Consider the following 19,234-nt stretch of genomic DNA (forward strand, 5'->3'; position numbering starts at 1 on the left):
ATGGATGATAAATCAGTGACAAAAGTTTGAAAATTGGGTATCTTCATGATCTAAAAGTATCTTTTCCAATATATTTTTAATTATAAAAGGAATAATACAGAAACACCTGGGTGGCTTAGTCTGTTAAGCATCAGATTTGCCTCAAGTCATGATCCCAGAGCCCTGGGAAGGAGCCCCACATTGGGATCCTTACTCAGCAGGGAGCCAGCTTCTCGTTCTGGGGAGCCAGCTTCTCCCTCTGCCTGCTGTTCCCGTTGTTCCTGTGCTCTCTCTCTCTCCCTGTCAAAAAACTATAATCTTTAAGAAAAAGGAATTAATGGCAACTTTACCATGAAGAAACCTAGCAGACAACTTCAGATAGCTATCAAGGTTAACATCATCTGTAATAAACATGTTAAGTTCATGGATCACCTGATACCATGCACTAAAAAGAACATATCATCACTTCTGCTGTATTTTTGTCAAAGTCCAGAACTTGAGCCAAATCAGAAAATATCAGACAAATCCAAGTTTAGCAACATTCCACAAATAATTTATTGATCATCTTCAAAAATTTAAGGATCACAAAAGACAGGGAATGACTGGGAACAATCGTAGACTGGAGAAGATTAAGGAGACACAATGACTGAATTACTTCATAAAAGACGTTCTTTGCAACTTAAAGAGTTACGTTATAAATCAACATAAGTGTTCAACAGTGGTATTGAATTTTTATAGATGAATCTTCTAAACATTGCTTGTATTTTTTTTATATAAAGATTTAGAAATCTTTAATCAATGTATTCAGCAAATGCAACTCAAGAACAATTCAGCTTCCAAAGCTTTCAGGGAAATGTAATTATTGACAATCTTGCAAACGGGCAGACATTGTAATGTATCTCTGTAAAAAGCAAGGGAGCTAACAAATGTAATAGAGATCTCAAAGGATATCCTGGCTTTAACTTGAAATTACCAAGTTGCAATTTGGAATGTCTTAACTTCAGGTACAGAAAATATTTTAAAGGAATCCATATTTCTAAATGAATAAATTTATATTCTGTGGTGGAATTGAATAAAAATGAGAAGACATTTTTTGCTGCATTAAATTGAGCAAAATATAAATAGTCCTAGAGAAAATGGATTTTTTTTATATAAGAACACTTTTTGGAGAAAGGTAATTTGAATGGAGGCCAACAGTAAATTTCTATTAAAATAAATAATAAGATTGAGGGGGGGGGACAAGATGACGGGGTACTAGGAAGAGGCGTCTTTTCAGCTGGTACCCCAAAGTGAGCTGATTACCTACCAAAGAACTCTGATCACCCATGAAATCAGCCTGAGATCAGAATTATACACGTCTGGATCTCTACAGGGGCAGAAGACGCCAGTGAGCAGGTAAAGCGGAATGGGAACAGCGGACTGATATCGGAAGATAAACAAAAGGGGGAGGGAGCCACCAGAGGCGACCGGTGCAAGGGTAATGCCCCGATACGAGCGAGAGTGCCCTGCGTCTGGGGACCAGCATTAACTCGGAGACTGGTTGAAAGCACTCCAAAAGAGCAAAGGATCGCGGGGGGCAAATTGTGGGAATCGGGGCGGCTAGGGACAGGGGCTTGAGTCCCCGGTCCCAGACGGCCTCCCCGGCGCGGAGGCAGAGAGAGTGCGGCGGAGAAACCGGCTCCTGGTCCCTAAGCCGCCAGCGTGCCCCAGAGCGCGGGGTTCCGGCTCCTGTGAGGGGATGGGAGCCGGTCTGCAGAACGCGCGCTGGCCCTACCACAAAGCTTGAGATGCGCGTGCACGTCGCTCCAGCTCTCCTGGGTTTCTAAGGCCCTGGGGCGCTTCTTGACCCGGGCCATTGTTTCAAACTCTAAGCCGCACGCCCGCGAAACTCTTCCCCGGACAGAGGCGCGCAAAAGCCCAGCCTGCGGCTTACGGACCAGCGCCCCGTTCTCAGTGCCCCAGACGCGCGCCCGACCCACAGCTGCCTCTGAAAAGAGGTGCGCGCAAGCCGGGCACTCCCAGCCCCGGCCAGCAGCAAAATCTCAGTGTGCGATCGCTGCTTGGAACCTCTCTGGCGGTCAGGAGCTCCCAGACAGCCGCCACTGCCTTGGCTTTGGGGACGAGCAAGGGATCCTGCGCCCCCAGTGTCTTTGGCTTGGAACCTGCACTGCCAGCGTCCAAGGGGGAATTTATTCAGCTTCTGCACCCAGACTGAGGCTTCTGAGACGGAGATCGGGAAGTGTTCCAGGGTGCACCTTGACTGCACCAGAGTTGATACATCCAGCTACATCTGTTCAGTCTTCTCCCACCAAAATGACTAGGAGGAGGAATGCCCAACAGAAGAAAAATACAGAGGATGGACCTTCCGCAACAGAGCTAGCGGCTATCAACATAGACAATATGTCGGAAAGAGAATTCAGGCTAACAATTATCCAGGCAGTAGCTAGGTTGGAGAAAGCCATGGATGACCAAACAGAATTGATTAGAGCCGAACTGAAAGCGACCAGACAGGATGTTCACAATGTTAGGGCGGAGCTTAAAGCTACCAGGGAGGAGGTCCACAATGCTCTCAATGAGTTCCAATCCAATCTAAACTCTCTCAAAGCTAGGGTAACTGAGACAGAAGATAGAATTAGTGATCTGGAAGACAAACAGATAGAGAGAAAGGATCAGGAGGAAGCCTGGAACAAACAGCTTAGATCCCACGAAAGCAGAATTAGGGAAATAAGTGATGCCATGAAGCGTTCCAACGTCAGAATTATTGGAATTCCTGAAGGGGAGGAGAAAGAAAGAAGTCTAGAAGATGTCGTGGAACAAGTCCTTCATGAAAACTTTCCGAGTCTCGCGAATGAAACCAGCGTTCATGTACTAGAGGCTGAACGGTCTCCACCCAAGATTATACACTCCAAAAAAACATCACGACACCTGATAGTCAAATTGAGAAATTATAATTGTAGGTATAATCTCTTGAAAGCTGCCAGGGCAAAGAGGCTCCTTACTTACAGAGGGAAGCCCATCAGAATAACGTCAGACCTGTCCACAGAGACCTGGCAAGCCAGAAGAGGCTGGCAAGATATATTCAGGGCACTAAATGAGAAGAACATGCAGCCAAGAATACTTTATCCAGCAAGACTGACATTCAAAATGGATGGAGAGATAAAGAGTTTCCAAGACCGGCAAGACTTAAAAGACTATGCAACCACCAAGCCGATACTGCAGGAAATATTAAGGGGGGTTCTATAAAAGAGGAAAAATCCCAAGAATAGCATTGAACAGAAATATAGAGACAGTCTACAGAAAGAGAGACTTCAAGGGTAACTCGATGTCAATAAAAACGTATCTATCAATGATCACTCTCAATGTGAATGGCCTAAATGCACCCATAAAACGGCACAGGGTTGCAGATTGGATAAAACGACAGGACCCATCCATATGCTGTCTACAAGAGACCCATTTCGAACCTAAAGATACACGCAGACTGAAAGTGAAGGGGTGGAGAAGCATCTTTCATGCCAATGGGACTCAAAAGAAGGCTGGGGTAGCGATTCTCATATCAGATAAATTAGACTTCAAACTAAAGACTGTAGTCAGAGATACAGAAGGACACTACATAATCCTTAAAGGGACTATCCACCAAGATGATCTAACAATTGTAAATATCTATGCTCCCAATATGGGAGCAGCCAATTACTTAAGAAAACTGTTAATCAAGATAAAGAGTCATATTGATATGAATACACTAATCGTAGGTGATCTTAACACGCCTCTTTCAGAATTAGACAGATCATCGAAGCAGAAAATCAATAAAGGAACAAGAGCATTGAACGACACATTGGACCAGATGGACCTCATAGATATATACAGAACATTCCACCCTAAAACAGCAGAATACTCATTCTTCTCAAGTGCACACGGAACCTTCTCCAGAATAGACCACATACTGGGTCACAAATCAGGACTCAGCCGATACCAAAAGACTGAGATTATTCCCTGCATATTCTCAGATCACAATGCTTTGAAACTGGAGCTCAATCACAAGGAAAAGTTCCGAAGGAACTCAAACACCTGGAAGCTAAAGACCACCTTGCTTAAGAATGCTTGGATCAACCAGGAGATCAAAGAAGAACTGAAACAATTCATGGAAACCAATGAGAATGAAGACACTTCGGTCCAAAACCTATGGGATACAGCAAAGGCGGTCCTAAGGGGAAAATATATAGCCATCCAAGCCTTGCTCAAAAAAATTGAAAAATCCAGAACACACCAGCTGTCTCTACACCTTAAAGAACTGGAGGATCAACAACAAATCAAACCAACTCCACACATAAGAAGGGAAATCATCAAGATTAGAGCTGAGATCAATGAGGGAGAAACCAGAGATACAGTAGAACGTATCAATGAAACTAGAAGCTGGTTTTTTGAAAGAATCAATAAGATCGATAAGCCACTGGCTACACTAATCCAAAAGAAAAGAGAGAAATCCCAAATTCATAAAATTATGAATGAAAGGGGAGAGATCACAACTAACACCAAGGAAGTAGAAACAATCATCAGAAGTTACTACGAACAGTTATATGCCAATAAGCTTAGCAACCTAGATGAAATGGATGCATTCCTGGAAAAATATAAACTACCAAAATTGAACCAGGAAGAAATCGACAACCTGAATAGACCGATATCTAATAACGAGATTGAATCAGTGATCAAAAATCTCCCAAAAAACAAGAGCCCAGGACCTGACGGATTCCCTGGGGAATTCTACCAAACCTTCCAAGAAGAAATAACACCTATTCTCCTGAAGCTGTTTCAAAAAATTGAAGCAGAAGGAAAACTTCCAGACTCTTTCTATGAAGCCAGCATTACCCTGATCCCCAAACCAGGCAAGGACCATACCAAAAAGGAGAATTTCAGACCAATATCACTGATGAATATGGATGCTAAGATTCTCAACAAGATCGTAGCCAACAGGATCCAACAACACATTAAAATGATTATCCACCATGATCAGGTGGGATTCATCCCTGGGCTACAAGGATGGTTCAACATTCGTAAATCAATCAATGTGATACAACAAATTAATATGAGAAGAGAGAAGAACCACATGGTCCTCTCAATTGATGCAGAAAAAGCATTTGACAAAATCCAACATCCGTTCCTGATTAAAACGCTTCAAAGTATAGGGATAGAGGGAACATTCCTGAACCTCATCAAATCTATCTATGAAAGACCCACAGCAAATATCATCCTCAATGGGAAAAAGCTTGCAGCCTTCCCGTTGAGATCAGGAACAAGACAAGGATGCCCACTTTCACCACTCTTGTTCAACATAGTATTAGAAGTCCTAGCAACAGCAATCAGACAACAGAGAGAAATAAAAGGTATCCAAATTGGTAATGAAGAAGTCAAACTCTCTCTCTTCGCAGATGACATGATTCTTTATATGGAAAACCCAAAAGACTCCACCCCCAAACTACTAGAACTCATACAGCAATTCAGCAGCGTGGCAGGATACAAAGTCAATGTGCAGAAATCAGTGGCTTTCTTATACACTAACAAGGAAAATACAGAAAGGGAAATTAGAGAATCGATTCCATTTACTATAGCACCAAGAACCATAAGATACCTGGGAATAAACCTAACTAAAGAGGTAAAGGATCTATACTTGAGGAACTATAGAACACTCATGAAAGAAATTGAAGAAGACACAAAAAGATGGAAGACCATTCCATGCTCTTGGATCGGAAGAATAAACATCGTTAAAATGTCTATACTGCCTAGAGCAATCTATACTTTTAATGCCATTCCGATCAAAATTCCACCGGCATTCTTCAAAGAGCTGGAGCAAATAATCCAAAAATTTGTATGGAATCAGAAGAGACCCCGAATCGCTAAGGAAACGTTGAAAAACAAAAATAAAGCTGGCGGCATCACCTTACCTGATTTCAAGCTTTATTACAAAGCTGTGATCACCAAGACAGCATGGTACTGGCATAAAAACAGACACATAGACCAGTGGAATAGAGTAGAGAGCCCTGATATGGACCCTCAACTCTATGGTCAATTAATCTTCGACAAAACAGGAAAAAATATACAGTGGAAAAAAGACAGTCTCTTCAATAAATGGTGCTGGGAAAGCTGGACAGCTATATGTAGAAGAATGAAACTCGACCATTCTCTTACACCGTACACAAAGATCAACTCAAAATGGATAAAAGACCTCAACGTGAGACAGGAATCTATCAGAATCTTAGAGGAGAACATAGGCAGTAATCTCTTCGATATCAGCCACAGCAACTTCTTTCAAGATACGTCTCCAAAGGCAAAGGAAACAAAAGCGAAAATAGACTTCTGGGACTTCATCAAAATCAAAAGCTTCTGCACAGCAAAGGAAACAGTCAAAAAAACAAAGAGGCAACCCACGGAATGGGAGAAGATATTTGCAAATGACAGTACAGACAAAAGGTTGATATCCAGGATCTATAATGAACTCCTCAAACTCAACCCACACGAAACAGACAAACACATCAAAAAATGGGCAGAAGATATGAACGGACACTTCTCCAATCAAGAAATACAAATGGCTATCAGACACATGAAAAAATGCTCATCATCATTAGCCCTCAGGGAGATTCAAATTAAAACCACATTGAGATATCACCTTACACCAGTTAGAATGGCCAAAATTAACAAAACAGGAAACCACATGTGTTGGAGAGGATGTGGAGAAAGGGGAACCCTCTTACACTGTTGGTGGGAATGCAAGTTGGTGCAGCCTCTTTGGAGAACAGTGTGGAGATTCCTCAAGAAATTAAAAATAGAGCTTCCCTGTGACCCTGCAATTGCACTCCTGGGTATTTACCCCAAAGATACAGATGTCGTGAAAAGAAGGGCCATCTGTACCCCAATGTTTATAGCAGCAATGGCCACAGTCGCCAAACTATGGAAAGAACCAAGATGCCCTTCAACGGATGAATGGATAAGGAAGATGTGGTCCATATACACTATGGAGTATTATGCCTCCATCAGAAAGGACGAATATCCAACTTTTGTAGCAACATGGACGGGACTGGAAGAGATTATGCTGAGTGAAATCAGTCAAGCAGAGAGAGTCAATTATCATATGGTTTCACTCATTTGTGGAGCATAACCAATAGCATGGAGGAAAAGGGGCGTTAGAGAGTAGTAGGGAATTTGGGTAAATTGGAAGGGGAGGTGAACCATGAGAGACTATGGACTCTGAAAAACAGTCTGAGGGGTCTGAAGTGGCGGGGGGGGTGGGAGGTTGGGGTACCAGGTGGTGGGTATTATAGAGGGCACAGCTTGCATGGAGCACTGGGTGTGGTGAAAAAATAATGAATACTGTTTTTCTGAAAATAAATAAATTGGGAAAAAAAATAATAAGATTGAAATATATTCACATTTAAATATAAAAATATTATAATTAAGAATATATTTGATTTCACAGAATATGCTCCCCTTACCAAGTACCTCAGTATCTGCACAGTATTTATCAGTTAAAACTATTAATGTCAGCAGAAAAAACTTAGTTAATGGTGTGCATAATACCACATTTAGTAACCGTAAAATTCAACTTTAAGTGAGATTTCAGGGAATTATATGAAAAAATATGAATATCTTGAAAAATGTACCCTTCAGAGAAACAATATGGTATTAGTGACATAGTATTAGGGATAGACACAGCTAAGAAATTTGGTGGCTATGCACCATAATTATTATACTCCCTATATTACTTCTAATGTTTGATTAATAAATGCATGTTTTATTTTAATGCACATATGTTGTTTTTATTACATTCTAAAGAATAAAAAAACCTCATTTGAAACAGAAACAAAAACCCATAATGCCATTATGATAAATTTAATAAAATTAACGATAATTTCATGTTAAAAAGACAAATATTTTTTTCTTAAAATAGTGCTTGAATAAATTACCAATTTGTTAGTTATTCTATAACTCTTCCAAAAAGTATAACATTTTTATGAACTTTGTCTCCCTTCCATTCTTAAAGTGCCTCTAATGAACAATATAGATTGTTTCATTAAAAAAGCTATTGAATAGATAGAGTATCAATTCTCTTACTGCAAACATACAATCCAAATAAGTAAACAGAAATAAATAGTGTCCTAGATAAGAGGTAAATGGGAGAGAGGCGTATCCTGCCGTGTTAGGATTGTAAGCCAGTACAAGATGGTCAGGAAGGTTATTTGGGCAGAGCACAAGGAACCCCGAATGTTGAAAATGCTTCAGCTATGTGAAGAAAAGAGAAAGCGTTTAGGGCAAAAAGCACAAGAACAAAGCCAGAAAACATTTGGGAAACCCCAGAGATTGAAACTGATCAAAGACCAATGTCACTGGGTATTGTGACTCAGGAATAGTGGCGTCAAGTAAAGTTGGACGAGTGGGCAGCAAACAGAAATGCCTTCTTCTAGTCTGGTTCCCTAGGAATTTCACTCTATGACAGAGATTTTCATATAGAATTCTTTTTTTCTGAGAAGTGTTCTTGATAGCCTGTGTGAGATAGACAAGCACAACTTAGTGTACAGAGTTGAATGGACGTGTGTAGGTCATATATCATAGATCATATATATTACAGATCATACGTCTCCTAGGAAATGGGTTGCATCATTGAGAGTGGAAAAAACTGGAGCCTTATACGTTGCCTTTTACATGCTTTGGCTAAAAGAGAAACAAGTCACTCCCACCGACAGCCTGTTAACTAGAGTAATAATTTGGCCCTACTCAGTTACATGGGATTTGTAAAATGTGTAAGAAGGGGCGTTAGAGAGGAGTAGGGAATTTGGGTAAATTGGAAGGGGAGGTGAACCATGAGAGACTATGGACTCTGAAAAACAGTCTGAGGGGTTTGAAGTGGCGGGGGGTAGGAGGTTGGGGTACCAGGTGGTGGGTATTATAGAGGGCACGGCTTGCATGGAGCACTGGGTGTGGTGAAAAAATAATGAATACTGTTTTTCTGAAAATAAATAAATTGAAAAAAAAAAGAAATAGATAGACAGGTGCAGTTAGGACCACCATACTGGAGACAAAAGAATTATTCCATGTTATCAGTATCTATCTACATTGCCCATTGTAGCCTAATAAAGGCAACAATGGCATTTTTTATGTGTCACCACAAGTGAGACTAGCATTAAACAGATAACTACGTGTATAAGTAGAAACTCAATACATATTTGTTGAATAAATAACCTTGACATTGAATTGAATAAATGGCATTCCATGTATATTCATTTTGTATCTATTTTATTTGCATTGTTATTTCAACATTCTACTCAGATTTCCTCCAAATGCATCCTCCTTGCAAATTTTTGTTCCTCAAATCTTGAATTAACTGAAATACATGTTTTAATGTTTCAGCACCAAATAAACGTTTGAATAATTTGATAGAAGGAAGATGATGAATAGGTACATATGGTTTCTACATGATGGTCATCTCTTCTTTTAGAAATATTACCCACATAGTATGTATTCTTTTTTTATTGTACCCAGCCTGAGTAAACTATCATATTTATTTCAAATATGTATTCAGAGACAGAAATATTACCAACAGCTTTCTTTACGATCCTGTTGGCCTTACCCTGAGATAAACTAGGGTCAAATTTCATTTATCGCTTGACAACTATGAAGCTTATTCTGATCAACAGATTGCAATAGCATCCAGCTCATCTATCTGAACAGCCACAGGGTGCAGAACAAAGACTGGAAGAAGACACGTCTGTTCTATAAAACGACATACTTCCTGAAAGCTATGCACCGTCACAATATTTGCCTCTTTAAGCATAGGCAACACTAATTTCAGGTGCTAAATCAGAATAGAGTTTTCCTAAGTGAAGGTGAGATAGGTAGGATTGGAGGGGAAGATGAAGGAGATTTGGCGATTTGGGATAAGAGTCACAACACTCTGGCATTAATTAAAAAAAATAGCCTTGGTTTCCCAGATCTAGAGAAGTTTCCCTATGGCATGAAATTGCTTGGGAGATGGAAAAGTTTTATATCTTATTTGAAGTGGGTATATACATTTACAAACACTCATCAGTTGCCTGCATAACAGCTGTGCATTTCATCTTGAGTAAAATTTTTTTTTCAAAACAAAATAGAATATAGCTTCTCTGGAATCTCCAAAAATTAAACCACATCAAAAATGTGAAAGAGGTAGTGATAACAATTCCTACAGCATTTTTCATTTAATTCTCCAGTAGCATAAGTGCAACACCGAAGGTATTGAAGAATAATTATCAAAAGTAATAATAGTGTCAGAATTCATATATTCTACTAAGTAAATTATTCCAGTCACTAACAGTTAGTGTTCAGTTACTCCAAAGCAAAATGATCTAGTTCTTTGCATGTGATACACATTTATTCTTCTAAAAATGGATTTTTTTATGATAACAATACTTCAGAAGGAGTTTGCTTTCATCTGAAATAATGCCTTGCATTGTCCAAAATTTATTCATATAGACTTTGGCTATATAACTAATTCAAAGACTATTATACTGCTACACTATTTTCACAATACTGAGCTGATAAAAACTAGAACATAGAAACAGATAGGTACCCTGAATGTCTTGGTACATAGTATTAGGGATACTAATTAGGGATACCCAAGGAGGGTTAAAGTTAAATTATTTAAAATTGCAAAAACTTGCTGCATTAATAAAATCCTATGTTAGTATTCTAGGGACATTTTTGCATATTCTCTCAAAATTAAGGGAAACTGTGTGTATCTTCTATGTGGTTTTACTAAGATCCCATCTCTGATACATTTGTTATTCACTTGCCAGTTTTGAGAAAGCCATGCAAGGTAATCATATGTGCTGCATGCTACAGCCCAAGTAAACCTTCCTATTGGTTTTTTTTGTTTTGTTTTGTTTTGTTTTCCTATTGGTTTTTAAGGCTTTGCAGATTTAATCGTCCTTGAGAGTTTGTGGCAGAAAGAGGTGCAATATGGAAAACTTCCAGACTCTTTCTATGAAGCCAGCATTACCCTGATCCCCAAACCGGGCAAGGACCCTACCAAAAAGGAGAATTTCAGACCAATATCACTGATGAATATGGATGCTAAGATTCTCAACAAGATCCTAGCCAACAGGATCCAACAGCACATCAAAAAGATTATCCACCATGATCAGGTGGGATTCATCCCTGGGCTACAAGGATGGTTCAACATTCGCAAATCAATCAATGTGATAGAACAAATTAATATGAGAAGAGAAAAGAACCATACATGGTCCTCTCAATCGATGCAGAAAAAGCATTTGACAAAATCCAGCATCCGTTCCTGCTTAAAACGCTTCAAAGTATAGGGATAGAGGGAACATTCCTGAACCTCATCAAATCTATCTATGAAAGACCCACAGCAAATATAATCCTCAATGGGGAAAAAGCTTGCAGCCTTCCCGTTGAGATCAGGAACACCACAAGGATGCCCACTCTCACCACTCTTGTTCAACATAGTATTAGAAGTCCTATCAACAACAGTCGGACAACAAAGAGAAATAAAAGGTATCCAAATAGGCAATGAAGAAGTCAAACTCTCTCTCTTTGCAGATGACATGATTCTTTATATGGAAAACCCAAAAAAATCCACCCCAATCTACTAGAACTCATACAGCCATTCAGTAATGTGGCAGGATACAAAGTCAAAGTACAGAAATCAGTGGATTTCTTATACACTAACAATGAAAATACAAAAAGGGAAATTAGAGAATCGATTCCATTTACTATAGCACCAAGAACCATGAGATACCTGGGAATAAAACTAACCTAAGAGGTAAAGGATCTGTACTTGAGGAACTACAGAACACTCATGAAAGAAATTGAAGAAGACACAAATAGATGGAAGACCATTCCATGCTCTTGGATCGGAAGAATAAACATTGTTAAAATGTCTATACTGCCTAGAGCAATCTATACTTTTAATGCTATTCCGATCAAAATTCCACCAGCATCCTACAAAGAGATGGAGCAAATAATCCTAAAATTTGTATGGAATCAGAAGAGACCCCGAATCGCTAAGGAAATGTTGAAAAACAAAAATAAAGCTGGCGGCATCACCTTACCTGATTTCAAGCTTTATTACAAAGCTGTGTTCACAAAGACAGCATGGTACTGGCATAAAAGCAGACACATAGACCAGTGGAACAGAGTAGAGAGCCCAGATATGGACCCTCAACTCTATGGTCAATTAATCTTCGACAAAATAGAAAAAAAATATACAGTGGAAAAAAGACAGTCTCTTCAATAAATGGTGCTGGGAAAACTGGACAGCTATATGTAGAAGAATGAAACTCAACCATTCTCTTACACCGTACACAAAGATCAACTCAAAATGGATAAAAGACCTCAACGTGAGACAGGAATCCATCAGAATCTTAGAGGAGAACATAGGCAGAAATCTCTTTGATATCAGCCACAGCAACTTCTTTCAAGATACGTCTCCAAAGGCAAAGGAAACAAAAGCGAAAATAAACTTCTGGGACTTCATCAAAATCAAAAGCTTCTGCACAGCAAAGGAAACAGTCAAAAAAACAAAGAGGCAACCCACAGAATGGGAGAAGATATTTGCAAATGACAGTACAGACAAAAGGTTGGTATCCAGGATCTATAATGAACTCCTCAAACTCAACCCACACGAAACAGGCAAACACATCAAAAAATGGGCAGAAGATATGAACAGACACTTCTCCAATCAAGACATCCAAATGGCTATCAGACACATGAAAACATGCTCATCATCATTAGCCCTCAGGGAGATTCAAATTAAAACCACATTGAGATATCACCTTACACCAGTTAGAATGGCCCAAATTAACAAAACAAGAAACAACATGTGTTGGAGAGGATGTGGAGAAAGGGGAACCCTCTTACACTGTTGGTGGGAATGCAAGTTGGTTCAGCCTCTTTGGAGAACAGTGTGGAGATTCCTCAAGAAATTAAAAATAGAGCTTCCCTACGACCCTGCAATTGCACTCCTGGGTATTTACCCCAAAGACACAGATGTCGTGAAAAGAAGGGCCATCTGTACCCCAATGTTTATAGCAGCAATGGCCACAGTCGCCAAACTATGGAAAGAACCAAGATGCCCTTCAACGGATGAATGGATAAGGAAGATGTGGTCCATATACACTATGGAGTATTATGCCTCCATCAGAAAGGACGAATATCCAACTTTTGTAGCAACATGGACGGGACTGGAAGAGATTATGCTGAGTGAAATAAGTCAAGCAGAGAGAGTCAATTATCATATGGTTTCACTTATTTGTGGAGCATAACAAATAGCATGGAGGACAAGGGGCATTAGAGAGGAGAAGGGAATTTGGGTAAATTGGAAGGGGAGGTGAACCATGAGAGACTATGAACTCTGAAAAACAATCTGAGGGGTTTGAAGTGGCGGGTGGGTGGGAGGTTGTGGTACCAGGTGGTGGGTATTATAGAGGGCACGGCTTGCATGGAGCACTGGGTGTGGTGAAAAAATAATGAATAATGTTTTTCTGAAAATAAATAAATGGGAAAAAAAAGAAAGCAGTGCAATATGGACTCTGAAGAAAACTAGGGAAAAAAAAAATCATAACATTGTTCCCTTACTTTTGGAAAGGAAGCCATGCTCCCTTTTGGCACAAGTAACTTTCCTTTGAGAACATTATTCCTTTCAGCAATACTAAAGGAACAAACATAAATAAATAAAAGTTTGCCCAGTAGCTTCAGAGAGTCTATTTCATTGGAACAAATTAGGTCACAGTCACATCTCTGAATTTAAAAAATTAAAAACAGGCTGGGGAATTAGGCATTTTGATTAGCCATTTCTGAATCACATATGGCCCTGGAGCTTGGAGGCAGGTATAGAATCACCTGAGGCAAATAGAAGCAAGTGAGTGTTAGCATTAGCAAAATAAATAAATAAATAACAAACAAATAAATAAATAAATAAATAAAGTTAGATCTGCTGCAGTTTTATATTTATATTTACCTATCATTGCACTTTCTCTGATTGGTAAGAACCGAAGTCATATCTGGAGATGCAAAATTGCATCTGAAGTTGGAGTATGTCCTTTTTATTTGTTTCATATCTTAAAGGTCAAAGGTAAATAAACTTTACTGCATGCATTCACAATGCTAAATATTCAAAGAAAATTTCTACCCACTTTTCATCCTTTTTATAACTCTAGGCCATACTAATACTTTTCTTTATCTTTCTTTCTTTTCTTTTTTCCCCAGAGAAGTGAGGAACCTTATCCACATGTATTCTTTTATCATTTTATCATTTCCCCATCTCTCGCCGATCTCCCTCCTCTGAGGTCAGTGGTGTGGAACACTAATAACGGGTCTTGTCCTCACCTGGCAGATATTTCTACTTCTGTAATTACGAACACATGAGATAACAATAAGCATGGAATGTTATTGACAATCTATCTTTCATATTTTCTTTTTTTGATTTCTTGCTATGTACATCTTTAATTCACATGACTTTTTAACTTGTATATTACTTTGAATAGTTCAAAGTAATATAGATGTAGGGAGTACAAAAAAAGGTAAATATACTTAATCAAAGCATAAAGATTTAAAAATTCCATCACTTCATTGAAATTTATGGAGAACAAACATAGCAATTTTTTGATTATAATTATAATTGTGTTAATTACAATAATCTGTACAAATTTTTCTAAAACCCAAAATCAAACCAAGAAATATCTTGTGCCTGATAAGATAGCTTTATTTTAAATTGGAAGGGGAGGTGAACCATGAGAAACTATGGACTCTGAAAAACAATCTGAGGGGTTTGAAGAGGTGGGGGGGTGGGAAGTTGGGGTACCAGGTGGTGGGCATTATAGAGGGTACGGCTTGCTTGGAGCACTGGGTGTGGTGAAAAAATAATGAATACTGTTTTTCTGAAAATAAATAAACTGGAGAAAAAAATAACTTTAACTGTTTTAAAGACATTTTCTTACACTTTTATAAAGTATACTTTTTGTTTCTGGAAAAAAAAAGATATCACGGTCTTCACAAACACTGTAGCATGATTGTTGATCATGGTCAATTTAACAGAGTAACTTAAAACTGTTCTCTGAGGATATGATTCTTTTTCAAGACTTTAGAACAGGATAGAAATAGAATGAACAAAATCTCCTTACTTTCCTGTTTTTATACCTAGAGAATAGGTTACATTATATATGAAATCAGGCATATCCACAGACTGGGGTAAAAGCTAATAGGCAATAAGGTGATAAGAAAAAGTTATTTTTAAATAACAGGAAGCTTTGTTGGTACTGAGTAACATTTATTTTAAAGAGGAAGAAGCACTCTAGATTGATTTTAATAGCTGGAAGAAAGGCATAGGAAAGGTTGCAGGCGATCAGCAGGAAGGAAATGACTGCTGATGAAGTCCATTCATTCTATTAGACTTAATCTCCCTTATTCCACTTCATTTTCTCAGGAACGTTTTGAGGTTGCTGTTATTCAATATTTATTTCATGAAAGCTAAATCTGAATTAAGTAACTTCCCCAAAGGTTTCAGAGTTAGAGTGGTCAGAATCAAGAAACAAATGGTGCACTGGGTGTGGTGAAAAAATAATGAATACTGTTTTTCTGAATATAAATAAATCAATTTAATGAAAAAAGACAAATGGTGAGTGCATTATTGTATTCACAGCTAGCATCAAACTTCCTTGTGAGGAAGAATGTTCTGGTTAAGGAAAATGTTCCTGTGGAGTCAATTAGGGTAGAAGACCAGAGCCTCTGGGAGTAGGTGGAGGCAGGACCTCAAACTGCAGAAGAAAAACAAAAAAATTTAAATAATGATGCTTTTCATTAAAAGAAATAAGATTGAGTGCCCACTTGGACAGTACTGGAAGGATACAAAGAAGATTAGCATGGCCCCTGCCCAAGGATGACACCCAAATTCATGAAGCATTCCACATTTTTTAAAAAAACAGACAAAAAATTAAATAAAATAGAATTGGGGGATCACTGTTTTGGTATGCTCACGAAAGGAAAGACCAAAAAGGGAAAAAAAAAGAAAAAAAGATTGAAAACAGATTTCTTTGTAAAACTAGGTGCTATATGACCTAAAATTCAGAGAAGTCACAGGATACATGAAGAAGTTTTGAGGAACAAGAATTGAGTACAAAGTAATTTTGCCTTGTGTTCCTTGAACCCCCAGTCAAGACTGATGAACACTTGGTCAAGTTTTGCTATAGGAGTGCCTGGGTGGGTCAGACAGCTAAATGTCTGCCTTTGGCTCAGGTCATGAGATCCTGGGACTACGTCTCACATTGGGCTTGCTGCTCAGTTGGAAGCCTGCTTCTCTCTTTCCCTCTGCCTACCATTACTCCTGCTTGTGCTCTCTCTCTTTTTCTTCTCTGCCAAGTAAATAAATAAATAAGTAAACAAATCAATATATAAATAAAACCTTTCAAAAACAGAGAGAGAGAGGTTTGCTGTAGTTGTTCAAGTGGATTGCTAAAATGTGAACATGGGTCTAGATTTCTAACCTGAAATTCATGTGTGAACCAAACATACATAAATGATAGGAAAGCCTGCAGTTTGAGGCTCCTCAGTTCACAGACTTTTCTTCTTGTCAGTTTTCCTAGATCTTAGTCAGAAGGGGTTATCTAACACCTCTCTTTTATTTGACTTGTTTTCTTAGCTGAGCACTAAAGAAACAATTTATAGGAAAGCACAATTTAGGTGAATTTGGTCTGAAATATTACTGAAAACTTTTGGAAATTTAGTGTGACATAGCAAAAATCCAGATAAATGTATTTTTTAAAGGATGAAAAACTATGTGGTTCTATTGGTTTAAAATAAAGTGTCTCTAAGTAGAGACTATGTCAGCTTGTTTCAACTAATAGATAAAATAAATTTGTAATTAAGAGCAGCTGCTTGGTTATAAAGGAACATATGTTTTAGCCATAACTGAGATTATTCTCTTAAGTAACATGTTCCCTATAGTACTACTTGAAATTTGAGTCTCTTTGGAAAAACATTTCTAGATACATATTGAGATTCTGCATTATGCAGTGGTTGAGACCAAAGAGAATGTGGTTCAAATCCTGGCTCAGCAACCTCATATTCGTGTGGACTTGGGCAAATTTCTCACCTTCCCTGAGTCTTTGTGGGCTCTTCAGAATAGTGGGGTTTGGTCTATTTACTTCTGCCATTTGGTCGCTAATTCACAGTATCTGAGAGTATCTGGTGCCTGTGCTCTGGCACCCAGCTGGGTTTTAGTGGTTTCTTCATCACTGCCCTGCTATTTTAATGTTCTTTGGCTTCTCTTTCCCCATGTAGTATCTCATCTTTCAGGATCTTTCTAAAAGTTTCTTGAGCTTTTCACAGTGTAGTGGACTTCGGGATATTGCAAATCCTACATAGTGACTGGTTTCTTAGAGACAGGAAGTAGAAGTGGCTAGGCCAGTCAAGGACTATATGAAATGGCACAGTGCCAGCCACACTGTGTTCTTTATTCGAGGACACAGAGCCTGACCAGACTGAAGAGTAGAGAATGTTTAGGACAATTTGATAAAAAATGGCAACGTCATGTTGCAAAAAGCACTTCCAATGGATAATATGGTTCTGGACATTTTTAAGAAATATATTATGTGAGATAATGAAGCCTACCTTACAAGGGCTTTGTGAAGTTCAGAAGATGTACCAGGACCTGGCACATACTGAGCATTCATTAAATGATGATGGTTTATTAGCGTGGACAGCTCAGTTTGGATTATCACCAATTCTCAGGTAGTAAAAACTGAAGTTAAGATTATTTAGAAAGTATTGTGATTTGATCATAGTGCTAAATCAAAATAAAGAGAAAGTTAAAATGACAGGATTCTAGTACAAAATACATAAACCCACCACAAATTTCATAAAACTATTTTTACTAATGCCATGCATTAACACTGTCAACTCTTATTTGTTGTTGCTCCAGTCTCCCCAGTAAAGCAGAGGAGTGACCCATCTCAAAGTTACCCCACTTGTGGAATTGTATGAAGGGTCAGGAGATAGGTGTGGTTGCACAGGACCAGATTTCTATAGGAGAAAACTCAGAATGATGAGAGCCAAGGAATCAGGAAATCCAAAGTTGTTTGGGAAGAATCAATTTTAGGTTTTTTTTTTTTTAGTTTTTTTTTAAGATTTTATTTATTTATTTGACAGAGAGAAATCACAAGTAGATGGAGAGGCAGGTAGAGAGAGAGAGGGAAGCAGGCTCCCTGCCGATCAGAGAGCCCGATGCGGGACTCGATCCCAGGACCCTGAGATCATGACCTGAGCCGAAGGCAGCGGCTTAACCCACTGAGCCACCCAGGTGCCCCGTAATTTTAGTTTTTTATGACAGAAAAATTCCATATTCTAGTAACCAGAGACAGAAATTGGAAATGGTAGTCATGGAGTTAGCAGTCTAACATTGGCTGGAAATCAGTGTAGATACACATGGTAACAGTGGGGGGTGGTAGTGCCAGTGTGGCCAATTATTTTAAGTACCATCAGATCTTCAGACTTACTTATATTTGATTGAAGATGCATTTATCCATCATTTTTAAGGCCAACAACCAAGTCTTATGCAGAATTTGGAATGACACCTGAGCTGATATAAATATTTGGCAAAATGATAGCCTCAGGGTTTAATCTATCCTATGTATGAATATCAGATAAACTGTCCTTTCAGTTTTGATTTATTTTGTGACCTCTTTTTGATAATTTGTCAAAAGGACACCATGCTGAAAGAACAAAAATGAACTTGATTAACACGAACTGTTCTAACTCACCGAAGATTGAAATGGTTGGAGTATGTTTATCTCTATTTTTTTTTCTGATAAATCTGGGTAAAGGAAGGATATTTCAGTAGCGTGAGTCACACTTATATTTGTATCAGTACCTACATTTTTACTTTCATTGGCTTGCCACAGACTTAGGGAAGTAAAGCATTATTTGTTTCCAGTTTAGTGCTAATGTACATGACTAATGCACTAATAAATATTGCAAGCAAATCAATTGTACTTCCTAATAGCAAGGTGAACAGCAATAGCATTTTATGCAAGATCATAGGAGATTGAGCACTAGACCTGAAAAGGGATGGTTCTAACCCTGACATTTCATTATTTCTTGGGATTTGTGCATCTTCCTTAATGTACAGTTAATGTAATTTGAGGTTATGAATCTTTTTTTATAGTCTTCACTTATATCTTTAAAGTTACAAATCTCAAGTTGTGACTAAAGCAGAAAG

General features: G+C 38.5%; 1 protein-coding gene and 1 pseudogene across 1 annotated transcript in view; both read left to right on the forward strand.

Moving 5' to 3' along the window:
• The window catches only part of LOC122890426, a 543,550-nt gene that overhangs the window by 57,786 nt on the left and 466,530 nt on the right, over positions 1-19,234 (forward strand). The gene's annotated exons all lie outside the window — the stretch shown is intronic.
• LOC122890713 lies at positions 15,836-15,933 on the forward strand (annotated as a pseudogene).

This window comes from Neovison vison, chromosome 11, assembly GCF_020171115.1.
Source record: "Neovison vison isolate M4711 chromosome 11, ASM_NN_V1, whole genome shotgun sequence".
In the NCBI taxonomy this organism is placed as follows: Eukaryota; Metazoa; Chordata; class Mammalia; order Carnivora; family Mustelidae; genus Neogale; species Neogale vison.